The sequence below is a fragment of the Oryctolagus cuniculus genome, chromosome 4 (assembly GCF_964237555.1).
Source record: "Oryctolagus cuniculus chromosome 4, mOryCun1.1, whole genome shotgun sequence".
Lineage (NCBI taxonomy): Eukaryota > Metazoa > Chordata > Mammalia > Lagomorpha > Leporidae > Oryctolagus > Oryctolagus cuniculus.
In genome coordinates, this window is record NC_091435.1 from 92,293,457 (window position 1) to 92,305,573 (window position 12,117).

Here is a 12,117-nt window from a genome sequence, read left to right on the forward strand (position 1 = left end):
TGTACCCAATACAATGTAAATGCTGAGTAAATAGTCACTACACTATAGTATTTGGGGAATGATGACCAAAAATAATATCTGCACGTGTCCATATACAGGCAAATTTTTCCCAAGAACTTTGATCCACAGTTGGTGAAAAAAGGACATGGAACCCATGGGTGTAGAGGGTCAACTTTTCCCCTGCAATCTCTGGAAAATTCCTCTTAGCACCCCCACCTCTGCTCAGCAAGTCCACAGGGACCAACTATTTAACATTCCAATCCCTGCTCTCAAACACCTCTCTCTCCTCCCTTTGCCCCACCACCTCCTGAATGAATAAAATGCACTGTGGTTATCATTTGTTGTCTGTCTCCCTTTGCCAGAATGCAAGCCCTGGTTTTTCTGTCTTATTTGCTTAAACACATAATAAGCACTCAATACACATTCTTATGTGTGTGTGTGTGTTTGTGTGTGTGTGTGTGTGTGTGTAGATAGAAGAATGAATGACTCTAAACATTTAAAATGCTATCTGGTACCAAGTTAACAATAATCCTTAACTATCATCGGTGTTATCAGCCCCATTTTTCCAGTCAGGGTTTACAGAACTTGGCAGGCAGAGCACCCTTGCGGGAGAGATGGTGCGTGTGGGGAAGGCAGGGAGCCCTGGCGGCTTAGGGGAGCTTGTGCCCAGACTCGCTGATTTCCTGTTGACTCTGCCTGGCTCCGCTTTCCTGCAGCCGTTGGCTGCTGCCCGCCCTGGATGGCTCCCTTGGCCCCTGGCTGTCAGGGCTCTGCGGCCATCACTGCTCTGAGCTTCTCAGGAGAAGCTGGGGCCCCATTTAGTTGTCAAGAAATCAAAACTGAAGATGTCCCCCAAATCTCAGCCTATCTCTGAAAAACCCCCATTTTCCAGGATCTTTCCATCTCAGGGAGTAAATAAGAGAATTCAGCCCAAGCCCAAGAGCTGGTCATGGTGAACCCTGCAGAGCAAAGTGCAGCCAGAGACTGCAGCGAGGGTCAGTGGAGAATGCAAACAGGTGCTGTGGATTTATATATTTTTTAAAAGATTTACTTATTTATTTATTGGAAAGGCAGAGTTACGAGGTGGGGTGGGGGGAGACAGAGAGAGATCTTCCCTCCGCTGAGCCACCCCTCGCCAGGGGGAGGGGAACCATCAGAACGTCTCTGTGCCCTGATGGGGTTGAGAGTATGAGGGGTGGGGGGTGCTGCAGGCTGCACGGAGCTCTGCTGTACGTGAACGTTGCCCGAATGTCTGCTTGGAACCAGAACCAATGCCTGTTTTTCCGTTTCTTTTTCCAAAATACAAGAGGCGGATTCGTCCTGAGTCCCTAATCATCGGTCCCGCCTCCCCCTGCCCTTTCACTCTGCCCAGGCTGCTGAGTAATTCTCACAGAGCAGAACAGGGCTCGAGTTTGACAGGCTGTTAAACAAAGATGCAGACCATGCCCTCCACTCCTACAGCCTCTCCCCAGGGAGCACAGACCGACCCTCTGCATCCCAGGGCCCTTGAGAGCCACGGGTAGGAGGGGGTGGGCGTTTCAATGACTCAGAGTGGCAGAGGGGAGCCTGGGGATGATATTTTACATCTTCAAACACCTGGGGCATGGGGAGGCCCAGACGGTCCCCTAGAGTCTCCTGGGCAGGTGGACTTCAGGAAGCTGCCCAGCTGTAGCCAGGCCTCTGACAGCTCCTCCTCCCCACCCCCTCGGAGGAGGGGATTTGGTGGGGTCAAAAGGAGGTCAGAGTTGGGAGCAGGAGTCGAGGGGCCCCCAGATCCCCATTACTAATACTGGTTTACTGTAATCATTCCACCAATGCTCAAGGGAGTGCTGCACCATGTGCAGCGGGCAGAGCAAGTGGGAGTCATGAAGTGGCTATGTTTGGGGGATCAGTTCTGGGGGGCTCAGGGCACTGGGGGAAAAGCCAGACTGCAGCCAGTGCCCCGGGGTCAGGGCCCCACGTGAACTTAGTGATGGCTGGGAGAGATCCGGGTGCTCCGCCCTGGGCCCCAAGAGCACCTCCGCACGTGGGGGCTCAGGGCAGTACTGACACTGCGCTGGGAAAGGCGTTGTGTTACAGTCTCTGGTGGACTCCCAGCTGCTAATCATGGCACAGCCCCATCAGAGGGTGTCAGGAAATGCACCCGGAGGCCATGTGGGAAGCCTTTGAAAAGGTAAAGGATGCCCGTCACAGGACCTGGCCTGGGGACCCCGTCAGAACGTGAGGGTCCCAGCCTCTCTCCAGACAAGCGGGGGAAGGGGATGGAGCAGCAGGCTGAGTCAGCAGGAAGGCTGCACCTGTCATTTCTCATAAGCCCACATGCCACCTGCACGGTTCTGCTGCTCAGGGCTGGGCTGGCCCAGGCGAGATGGGCTCACTTATGTCTCTCTGGCCAGTCAGCTCTCCTCACAGCTCCATCAACTTTCCCCGGCAGCCCAGGCCAAGCACAGTCTCACAGCAGCAGCGGCGGAGAGCCCAGAGAGGAACCAAGCATTCTGTAAAACCTCTGCTTGCCTGGGGATTGCCACAGTCGCATCACCCACTGCACGCCTCCAGCCAAGCCCCAAATCCCTGTGAAAGACAAGAGCAGAGGGCATGGATGCAGGGAGGGAGGCACTCACGCGAACGCGATTGCTCCTCTCCCGGGAGAGCGGACGGACCAGGGAGCCGCTGGCAGGAGCAGAAAGGCCTGAAATCAGCAGTGATCCCAACGCCACTCCAAACCTTGGTCTAGTTGGGAGGGCTTGGAGCAAAGGAAAGGCTTAGCTTCTGCCGGCGCCACGGCTCACTAGGCTAAACCTCCACCTGTGGCGCCGGCACCCGGGGGTTCTAGTCCCGATTGGGGTGCCAGATTCTGTCCCGGTTGCTCCTCTTCCATTCCAGCTCTCTGCTGTGGCCAGGGAGTGCAGTGGAGGATGGCCCAGGTGCTTGGGCCCTGCACCCACATGGGAGACCAGGAGGAAGCACCTGGCTCCTGGCTTCAGATCGGCACAACAACGCCGGCCTTAGCAGCCATTTGGGGGGTTGAACCAACAGAAGGAAGACCTTTCTCTCTCTCTCTCACTGTCTAACTCTGCCTGTCAAAAAGAAAAAAAAATAGGAAAGGCTTAGCTTCAGGCAAGCTGCAGTTGGTCCTTGCATAGGGTTGGATGGCCCCACCCCAAGGGACCAGGAAGTAAGATGGAACCTGGCACCTGCATCGCACAGAGCCAGGGAGGAGGAGGCAAAGCCAGCTGGAGACCCCGGGGGAGGGAGTGCGGGGCACGCTGTTTCTGGAGAGGGGAATTCAGAGCTTCCCACTGCTTTTACTGAAAACACATCTCGTTTTGTGTGGCTTATTATTTTCCTTTTTATTTCTCCTCATTAATTAGCAAAGTGCTCCTTCTCAATGCCCCAGTGAATCGATTATGCTAAAGAAAACAAAAGACAGGGCTGGCGTGGTGGCCCAGCAGACTAAGCGACCAGTTGGCGACTCTGACCTCCCATACCAGAGCACTGGTTTGTGTCCCTGCTGCTCCACTTCCAGTCCAGTTCCCTGCTAATGCCCTTGGAAAAGCAGTGAACAATGGTCCACGTACTGGGGCCCAGGCCACGCAGGTGAGAGACCCAGATTAGAGTTCCTGGCTCCTGGCTTCGAACTGGCCCAGCCCTGGCATTTGGGCAGTGAACCAGCAGACAGAAGATCTCCTCTCTCCCTCTGTCTCTCTGTAACTTTGCCTTTCTAATAAATAAATTCTTTCTTTAAAAAAAAGATTTATTATTTATTTGTTTGAAAGAGTTACAGAAAGAGGGAGAGAGAGAGAGAGGGAGAGAGAGGGGGAGAGAGAGGGGGAGAGAGATCTTCCATCTGGGTATATCCTGCAGATGGGCCAGGTCAAAGCCAGAAGCCATGAGCTTCATCTGGGTCTCCCGTGTAGATAGCAGGGGCCCAAGCACTAGGGCCATCTTCCACTGCTCTTCCCAGGCCATTAGCTGGATTGGAAGTGGAGCAGCTGAGACAGGAACCAGCGTCCTTATGGGACGCGCGCATCGTGGTCTCGGCTCTACCACCTACACCACAATGCCAACTCCATCAAATAAATAAATCTTTTTTTTTTTTTTTTTTTGGACAGGCAGAGTGGACAGTGAGAGAGAGAGACAGAGAAAGGTCTTCCTTTGCCGTTGGTTCACCCTCCAATGGCCACCACGGCTGGCGCGCTGCGGCCGGCGCACCGTGCTGATCCGAAGGCAGGAGCCAGGTGCTTCTCCTGGTCTCCCATGGGGTGCAGGGCCCAAGTACTTGGGCCATCCTCCACTGCACTCCCGGACCACAGCAGAGAGCTGGCCTAGAAGAGGGGCAACCGGGACAGAATCCAGCGCCCCGATCGGGACTAGAACCAAGTGTGCCGGCGCCACAGGCGGAGGATTAGCCTAGTGAGCCACGGCGCTAGCATAAATAAATCTTAAAAAGAAAGGAAGCAAAGAGAAAGGAATGGAGGGGGAAAGAGAAGAGGGGAGGAGATACAGGAGGAGATAAATGGTGAGGCTGTCACGTGATGCCGCTGCCACCGGCAAATGGAAGTGTTGAGGACAGTGGGATAGGAGGGAGAGCCCCCTGAGGGACGTGAGCTCGCGGGTGCCCTGGGCTGCTGGGGCATCAGCACCATCCTGCGTACCTCCTCTGAAGACCCCACTCTTCTGTCCAAATCTCCTCGGAGGGCTTTATGTTCTGTCTGATGACAGAAGTCCCAATCCCGCCACCGTGTTTCAGGAGAAGGACTGGGGCGGGGGGGAGGACAGGCAATGGCCAGCCCCACGCCAGCCCCCTCGCCCAGGGCTGAGCTGCAGTGGCTCCGCTTGCTGCCGTCTTTCCCCGCACTAGTGCTGTTGGCAGCCCCAAGTCTGTATTCGCTGCCGCATAGGCCGTCACATCATTGCAACAAACAGCAGGAAGGGCGTCTCGGCCCAGCGCATGGTAGTTCAGAGAAGGGGTTCAGATTGCTTTCGGATGGGATTGTCAAGCGACCGTGAGCTTCAGCTTCATCGGGGCAGAAGTTGTGTCTGTCTCAGTTGCTGTAGCCACAGTGCTTGGGGCAGAAACAGGAGCTCAATGCGTATTTGTTAAATAAACGAATCCTATGAGAGCAAGAATGGTGATCATTACCCCAGCTTATATCTGAGACTCAGAGTCCCACAGTTAATAAATGGCAGAGCCAAGACCAGACCAGAAGGCCTAGTCTCAAGGTCATTGCTGGTTCTTTTGTCCTGTGAGGCTCGCAGGACACTGACTTCAGGACACAAAGAACCCCACCCGCATGAGGGGTTGGAGCAGCTGTACGGTGAAGAGAAAAGCGGGCAGAATCTCTGGCATAGATTTAGAGAGAAGACTCAGGACAGAGATGCGGATGCCTCCCCAGCCAGCCGGGGCACCTACCCAGCAGGCAGGCCCTGGCTGGACACATGCCTGGCTCTTCAGTCTCCCTGGAGAAGAGCTTCAGAACGCAGGGCCCATGGACCACAGTGCATAAAGGGAAGTCCGGATGCAGTGGGTGCTTCCCTAGGTGGGTATCATCACCTCCACCCCCAGTCTTCGCAGTGAGGAAGCTGCTGATGTGCGTGGCTGCTCATGCAGCACGACCATGAGCTATCGGGAGATGCAAGCCATGAGGAATCGTAGGTGGGCCACAGCCTGGGCCCCCGGGCCAAAGGCAAGAGGAGCTTCGGAAATGGCAGGTATATCATGAGCATGCTGGGAGAGAGGGTGTGGAGCAGATAGTCCCTCTAGGTGCCGGACCCCATATTCTTCCATGGGTCCAGTATATGGGATCTGAACCCATCTGGGGTCAGGGAGTTAAGGAGGACAGAGGACGGCCTCCAAAATGCAGCAACAAGCTTGTGTGTTTGAAGACAATTAATGACTCATTTCATTGTGTTCCAAAACAGGGGTTTTTTTTATGGGATAAGCTGCCCCTATATCTCAGAAGAGCCTTACACGTAGGTGTGGGGCTGGTGGCTTCCATTAGCCCAAAATTGTAATGGCTCACCCCCAGGATGAGGTTGAAGTAACAGACAGGGCCACGTTTGTGCTAAAAGAGATCCTATAGTGTCATCTGGTGGCTAGTATTTGTTACTGCATGTTCCACAACATAATGTATCTAATTTATATTTCTGGTCTTTTCAAGGAATCCAAAGCGGCAATCAGTTTCGAGTCCTCTTTTTGCTTACGTGTGAGCCGGAGCCCAGGGATTGTCCAGTGACTATGCCATATTACCTGTCAGTGACATGGCCGAGACCAGGGCTGGGACATTCTTTGTTATCTTTGTTATAACTTTGCTGCTTCCCTGGGACAGGTGGAATTCTCCATCTGAACCAGGCTCTGGGCTGACTGTCCCTCCTCTTTTCTGCCACAGGTCCCTGCAGTCCCCTCTGTAACAATATCTTCCACCCCAGGTTGTCATTAACCTCAACCAGGTGTGCTTCCCTCAACCAGGGACCCCCGAGGATGGACAGCGTTTGCACGCTGGGGCCCATCCCGGAACGTGAAAGCCATCAGTGAGGAAGCAGTGCAGCAGGCATCTGGGCCTGCAGCCCCTCGCTGCACCGGTCACCATGACCACCTGCCTTCCTCTTGCAGGCTATGGAGTCCCAGTGTTTCTGGGGTCCTGGGGAGAAGAAGACATGGTTGCCATCATGCCAAGTTCATGCTCAGGTCGGAGGACCAGCAAGTCAGTCAGTGGGAGAGTTTTATGCCTTTACAATAGAGAGAAGGCACTGGGGTGAGAACAGGGGCTGCCAGGCCCAGAGGTGTGAGCAAGCAAATAGGCCAAGGATACATCTGGAATATACAGCACATTGTGGGCGGCCTGGGGCCAAGTCACAAAGGAATGAGAGCCCCATGAAGGACTCAAAGAGGAGAGCAATGAGACGGGCTGGGAGCAGCAGTGCCGGGGCAGGGTGAGCTGGGAAACATCAGAGAGGGGTCCAGGAGGAGGCCGCAGGATCTGCAGGAGAGCGGGTTCATCATGCAGATTCAGTTTATCATGTGAACTCCACTACCACAGCCCCAGACTGGAGCCCTTGGAATTTGTACCTTCAGTGAGCACGAAGCCCTTTGGGTGCTTCTGATGCCCATAGTTCACAGAGTACCCTTGAAGAACCACAGGAAAAGAGGGAGAGGAGAGAGCTGAAGACAGAGGCAGCGTGCAAGGATGGGACATCAAAGAGCATCCCATCGCCTGATGCGAGCTGAGAAGGAACAGTCAGAAGAGCGGGAAGGGAAGGGGCTGGAGCCGTGTCCGGAAGACTAACGAGACATTTCCCTAAGAAGGGCGGGAGAGTTCACAAGGGCAAACTCAACAGGAGAGTGAATTAGGTCTGAGCAGAAGGGGATTGTTTGAGGGTGGGCATTGTAGCAAGCTGAGCTCCATTTGGGATGCTGGCTGCCCATATCAGAGTGCCTGGTTCAAATCCTGGCTACTCCACTCCAGACCCAGCTCCTCAGTAATGCATCCTGGCAGGGCAGAAGAAAATGCCCAAATACTCGTGTCCCTGCCACCCATGCAGGAAACCTAGGAGTGCCAGGTTCCTGCCTCCAGCCTGGTCCAGCCCCAGTTGTGGCAAGCATCTGGATAGTGAACCGGAAGATGGAAATCTCCGTTGCTCCCTTGCTGCTTCTCTCTGTCGTTCTACCTTTCAAGTAGATGAAAATAATTTTAAAAGGGGGGGATTGTTTGGATTCAAGCAACCACAGTGTCCTTTCCCGGGGCAGGTGCATAGAGGAAGGGGTTTGCAAGTTCCCTTAAAGGGCAAGAAAATAGAAACTAAAACAAATGTCATAAATAAGAAAACCTGAGCCAATATAAATCTAGGATAATCAGTCTTGAACGACCCAATGAAGAGTTGAAAATACATTTATTGAGAGTCTAAAGAGCTATAAATTGGCTTCTATCAGGTGGATGTAAATTCTGTAGTTGGTTTAAAATTAGCTGGCAACTATAAGAGGGTGAGTTGACCCCATAGCAGCCACTAAGCAGCTGATGTTTCCCAATTGACTAAGAAGGGATGGCCGGCGCCACGGCTCAATAGGCTAATCCTCCACCTAGCGGCACCGGCACACCGGGTTCTAGTCCTGGTCGGGGCGCCGGATTCTGTCCCGGTTGCCCCTCTTCCAGGCCAGCTCTCTGCTGTGGTCAGGGAGTGCAGTGGAGGATGGCCCAAGTGCTTGGACCCTGCACCCCAGGGGAGACCAGGAGAAGCACCTGGCTCCTGGCTTCTGATCAGCACAGCACGCCGGCCACGGTGGCCATTGGAGGGTGAACCAACGGCAAAGGAAGACCTTTCTCTCTGTCTCTCTCTCTCACTGTCCACTCTGCCTGTCCAAAAAAAAAAAAAAAAAAAGGGTTATGAGGCTTTTGAAAGTCAAGAATTGGAGTTATCGCTGCAGGTTCTAGGGAGTTTGCAGAGTTCTGGCACCAAACAGTACTCCACTCCTTACTAAACTCCGAAGGCCAGGAAGGCGAGAGCCATGACACTTGAGACAACACAGTCTCTGCTTCTTTTTATAACGCTTCTGAGAAGTCACCTCTTTGCAACCCTCAGCGTTTCAGCTACGGTGGAAATCAGATCCTTTGTGATCTTCCTCAAATTGATCACACCAAAGGACGTAGTCACAGCGCAGGCTCGTAAACCTTTCCAACCACCTGGAGAAACAGAACAGCAGGGCAGTGGTCAAGGAGTTGATCTGAAATCAATTAGGACAACAGTGGACTAGGTTAGAGGAGGCTGCTTCCCGTCCCAGAACACTAAGGAGAGACAGAGCCTTCCTCCTGGGTTCCAGGGCCATTACCTTGTGAGTGCGTAAAACTGTGGCTCATTATGGTGTACCCATGGCACTTATCTTTTTTGTTTGTTTGTATTAAGATTTATTTATTTATTTGAAAGTCAGAGTTACACACAGAGAAAAGGAGAGGCAGAGTCAGAGAGAGGTCTTCCATCCACTGGTTCACTCCCCAGTTGGCTACAACTTCTGGAGCTGCACCTATCCGAAGCCAGGAGCCAGAAGCTTCTTCCAGGTCTCCCACATGGGTGCAGGGGCCCAAGCACTTGGGTCATCTTCTACTGCTTTCCCAGGCCATAGTAGAGAGCTGGATCAGAAGTGGAGCAGCCAGGACTCGAATCGGCACCCATATGGGATGCTGGCGTGACAGACGGTGGCTTTACCCACTACACTACAGTGCTGGCCCCAGCACTTGTTGATATTGCAAACAAAACTGTAGGAATGATTCCTTAGATGTATAAATTCCTTAAAAGGGGTGAGGGCAGCACTGTGGTGTAGCAGGTAAAGCCATTGCCTGCAGTACCAGCATCCCATATGGGTACCAGTTCGAGTCCTGGCTACTCCACTTCTGAGCCAGCTCTCTGCTATGGCCTGGGAAAGCAGTGGAGGATGGCCCAAGTCCTTGGGCCCCTGCACCCACATGGAAGACCTGGAAAAACTCCTGGCTCCTGGCTTCGATTTGGTTCAGTTCCAGAAGTTGTGGCCAATTGTGGAGTGAACCAGCGGATGGAAGACCTCTCTCTCTCTCTCTCTCTCTCTCTCTCTCTGCCTCTCCCTCTCTCTCTGTGTGTAACACTGACTTTCAAATAAATAAATAAATCTTTAAATATATATATATAATGGGGTACCACTACGTACCCACCTCAGTGCATAAAGGCTTTTAAATTGACAAGTAATGGTGAAGAGATGGCACAGTAGAGTCCTCATACATTGGTGGACATTCATAAAACAGGATAATTGCCTTAGAAAAGGTCTGGCAATTTCTTATGAAACCAAACATACATCTACCCTATGAAACAGCAATTCCCAGTTGACCCAATAGAAGTAAAAGCACATATTCATTAAAAGACTAGTGCAAAAAGGCTCTTAGCAGCTTTATTACTGAGAGACAAAAAGTGAGGAGAGCCCAGGAGTCAACCACCAGACTGTCTGGTAGATTCACACAATGGAATAGTACCCTGCCAGGAAAAGGAGCACATGGCTGATGCATGCAAGAGCATGAATGGATCCCAAAGATGTTTGGCTAAGTAGGAGAATCATCACGCTCACAATGAGTTTTTTCTTTGTGTTCATTTATATAAAGTTTTAGAAGAGGCAAAAAAAACCCTGAAGAGTATGGCTGAAAATAATCAGACACGTTCTTGAATGGAGATGAGGGCAGCGATTGACTGGACATGAGCTTGAAGGAATTCTCTGGGCTGATGTAAAGTGCGATGTTTTGTTAAATACAACTTTTTCAAAATCAACAAATGTGCACTAAGATTTGTGCATTTCGCTGCATGTAAGTTTCACACAGAAAGAGCCAACTGAATGCTAGCAAAATGATTAGCATGTTCAAGTATTTAGGAAGAAGTGTACAGATGTTTGCTGTCTACTTTGAAATGCATCAAAAGAGGTGAACTTATGGATGGACAGAGGACGTCTAGACAGACAGGTGTGTGATGGAACGAGGGAAGTGAGATGACACAGGTGGGTGTATGTGGTGAGAATGCAGATTCGCCTGAAGGGAGAGGGCCCAGGCAGTGCTGTCTTTATAGAGAAAAGGAAGCCAGCGGGATGAGCCGCTCAGTTCTCCAACTTACCCACAGCCATGTAGTGGGCGTCAAAGCCCGTGAATCGTTCCTCATTGGAGAAATCTGACCGGAAAGTGTTGTGGCCAACTGGGGAATGAACCAGCAGATGCAAGAACCTCTTTCTTTCTCTCTTTCTCTGTCTCTCTCTCTGTATGTGTGTGTGTGTGTGTGTATGTGTAACTCTGACATTCAAATAAATAAATAAATATTTAAAAAAAGTTTAGTTTTCAAAATAAGTTCATCAGTATACATGTATCCTTTCCTTAATGTTCCCAAGTGGCCATTTACAAGTGACATTCAGGTGTGCTGATGGTCTGGGTGTTATGAAGAGAGACCAATATAGTAGGAAGTGGTGATTTGAGCTAACTCCTCTGGCCCAAAGGACACAGTGCAAATAAGCAATCATCTGTCATGTTTATCCTAGGTTTGATCTTAGTTGTCACCCCTCCATGAGTTGTAATCTACAAGCATAAAATTCATCCATTGTGATTCATCCAGACATTTGGTGCAGCAGTTAGGACATTACTCGGGACCTCTGCATCCCATATCAGAGGGCATGATTCGAATCCTGGCTGCTCCACTTCTGATCCAGCTTCCTGCTGGGAGGCAGCAGATGATGCCTCAAGTACTCGGATCCCTGCCACCCAAGTGGGAGACCTGGATGGAGTTCCAGGTTCCTGGCTTTGGTCTTGCCCAGCCCTGGCTGATGTGGGCATTTGGGGAGTAAATCAGTAGATGGACGATCTATGTGTGTGTGTGTGTGTGTGTGTGTGCCTTTGTCTCTGTCTCTCTGCCTTTCAAACAAAATGAGAATTTAAAAACTTGAAGTGTATTGTTGGATGATTTTCAGTAAACACACACAACTGCATAAATCACCATAGTTTTGGAACACTTCAATTGCTCCACCAAGTGCCGTCCTACTTGCAGTCCACAGCTTCAGTCTGCTTTCTGTCTGCTTTCTGTCTCCATTGTTTTGCCTCTTCTAGAAATTTCATATAAAAAGAACTAACATATATTTGGTCTTTTGTGTTTGCCACCTCCACTCAGCACAATGTCATCGCTGTCATCCTTTTTACAAGAAATCCGTTCCTCATTTTCAGCTCTTACATTTCAGTCTTTGATCCAATTTTAAATCAACTTTAGTGCATTACTGAAGTGAGGGTCTAGTTTATGTGCATATGTACGTGTTTATCTACTTTTGCACATGGATAACCAATGATCCCAATGACATTTACAAAGATTGTCTTTCCCCGTTTAATTGCCTTGCCACCTTTGCTGGAAGTCAATTGGCTGGCTGTAAATGAGTGGGTTGATTTCTGGACTGCCTTGTGTTCCATTGATCCACACATTTATCCCCATAGGAAGGTTAAGTATTGATTTATACAGTATAAAAATGCATTTCTCTATTTTATTTTTTGAAGACTTATTTATTTATTTGAGAGGCTGAGTTGCATACAGGGGGAGAGAGAGAGAGAGACAGAGACAAAGAGAGAGAGAGAGAGGTTTTCC

General features: G+C 50.9%; 1 long non-coding RNA gene across 1 annotated transcript in view; it reads right to left on the bottom strand.

The window, feature by feature from the left end:
* Window positions 1-7,871: 7,871 nt before the first annotated feature.
* LOC138849495 (uncharacterized) overlaps window positions 7,872-12,117 on the bottom strand; it is a 28,473-nt gene continuing 24,227 nt past the window's right edge. Inside the window, exons 2-3 of the long non-coding RNA XR_011388370.1 lie at window positions 8,474-8,678; window positions 7,872-8,351 (exon numbers count right to left, since the gene is read on the bottom strand). This is a non-coding gene — a long non-coding RNA (uncharacterized lncRNA). The remainder of the gene's footprint in view (window positions 8,352-8,473; window positions 8,679-12,117) is intronic.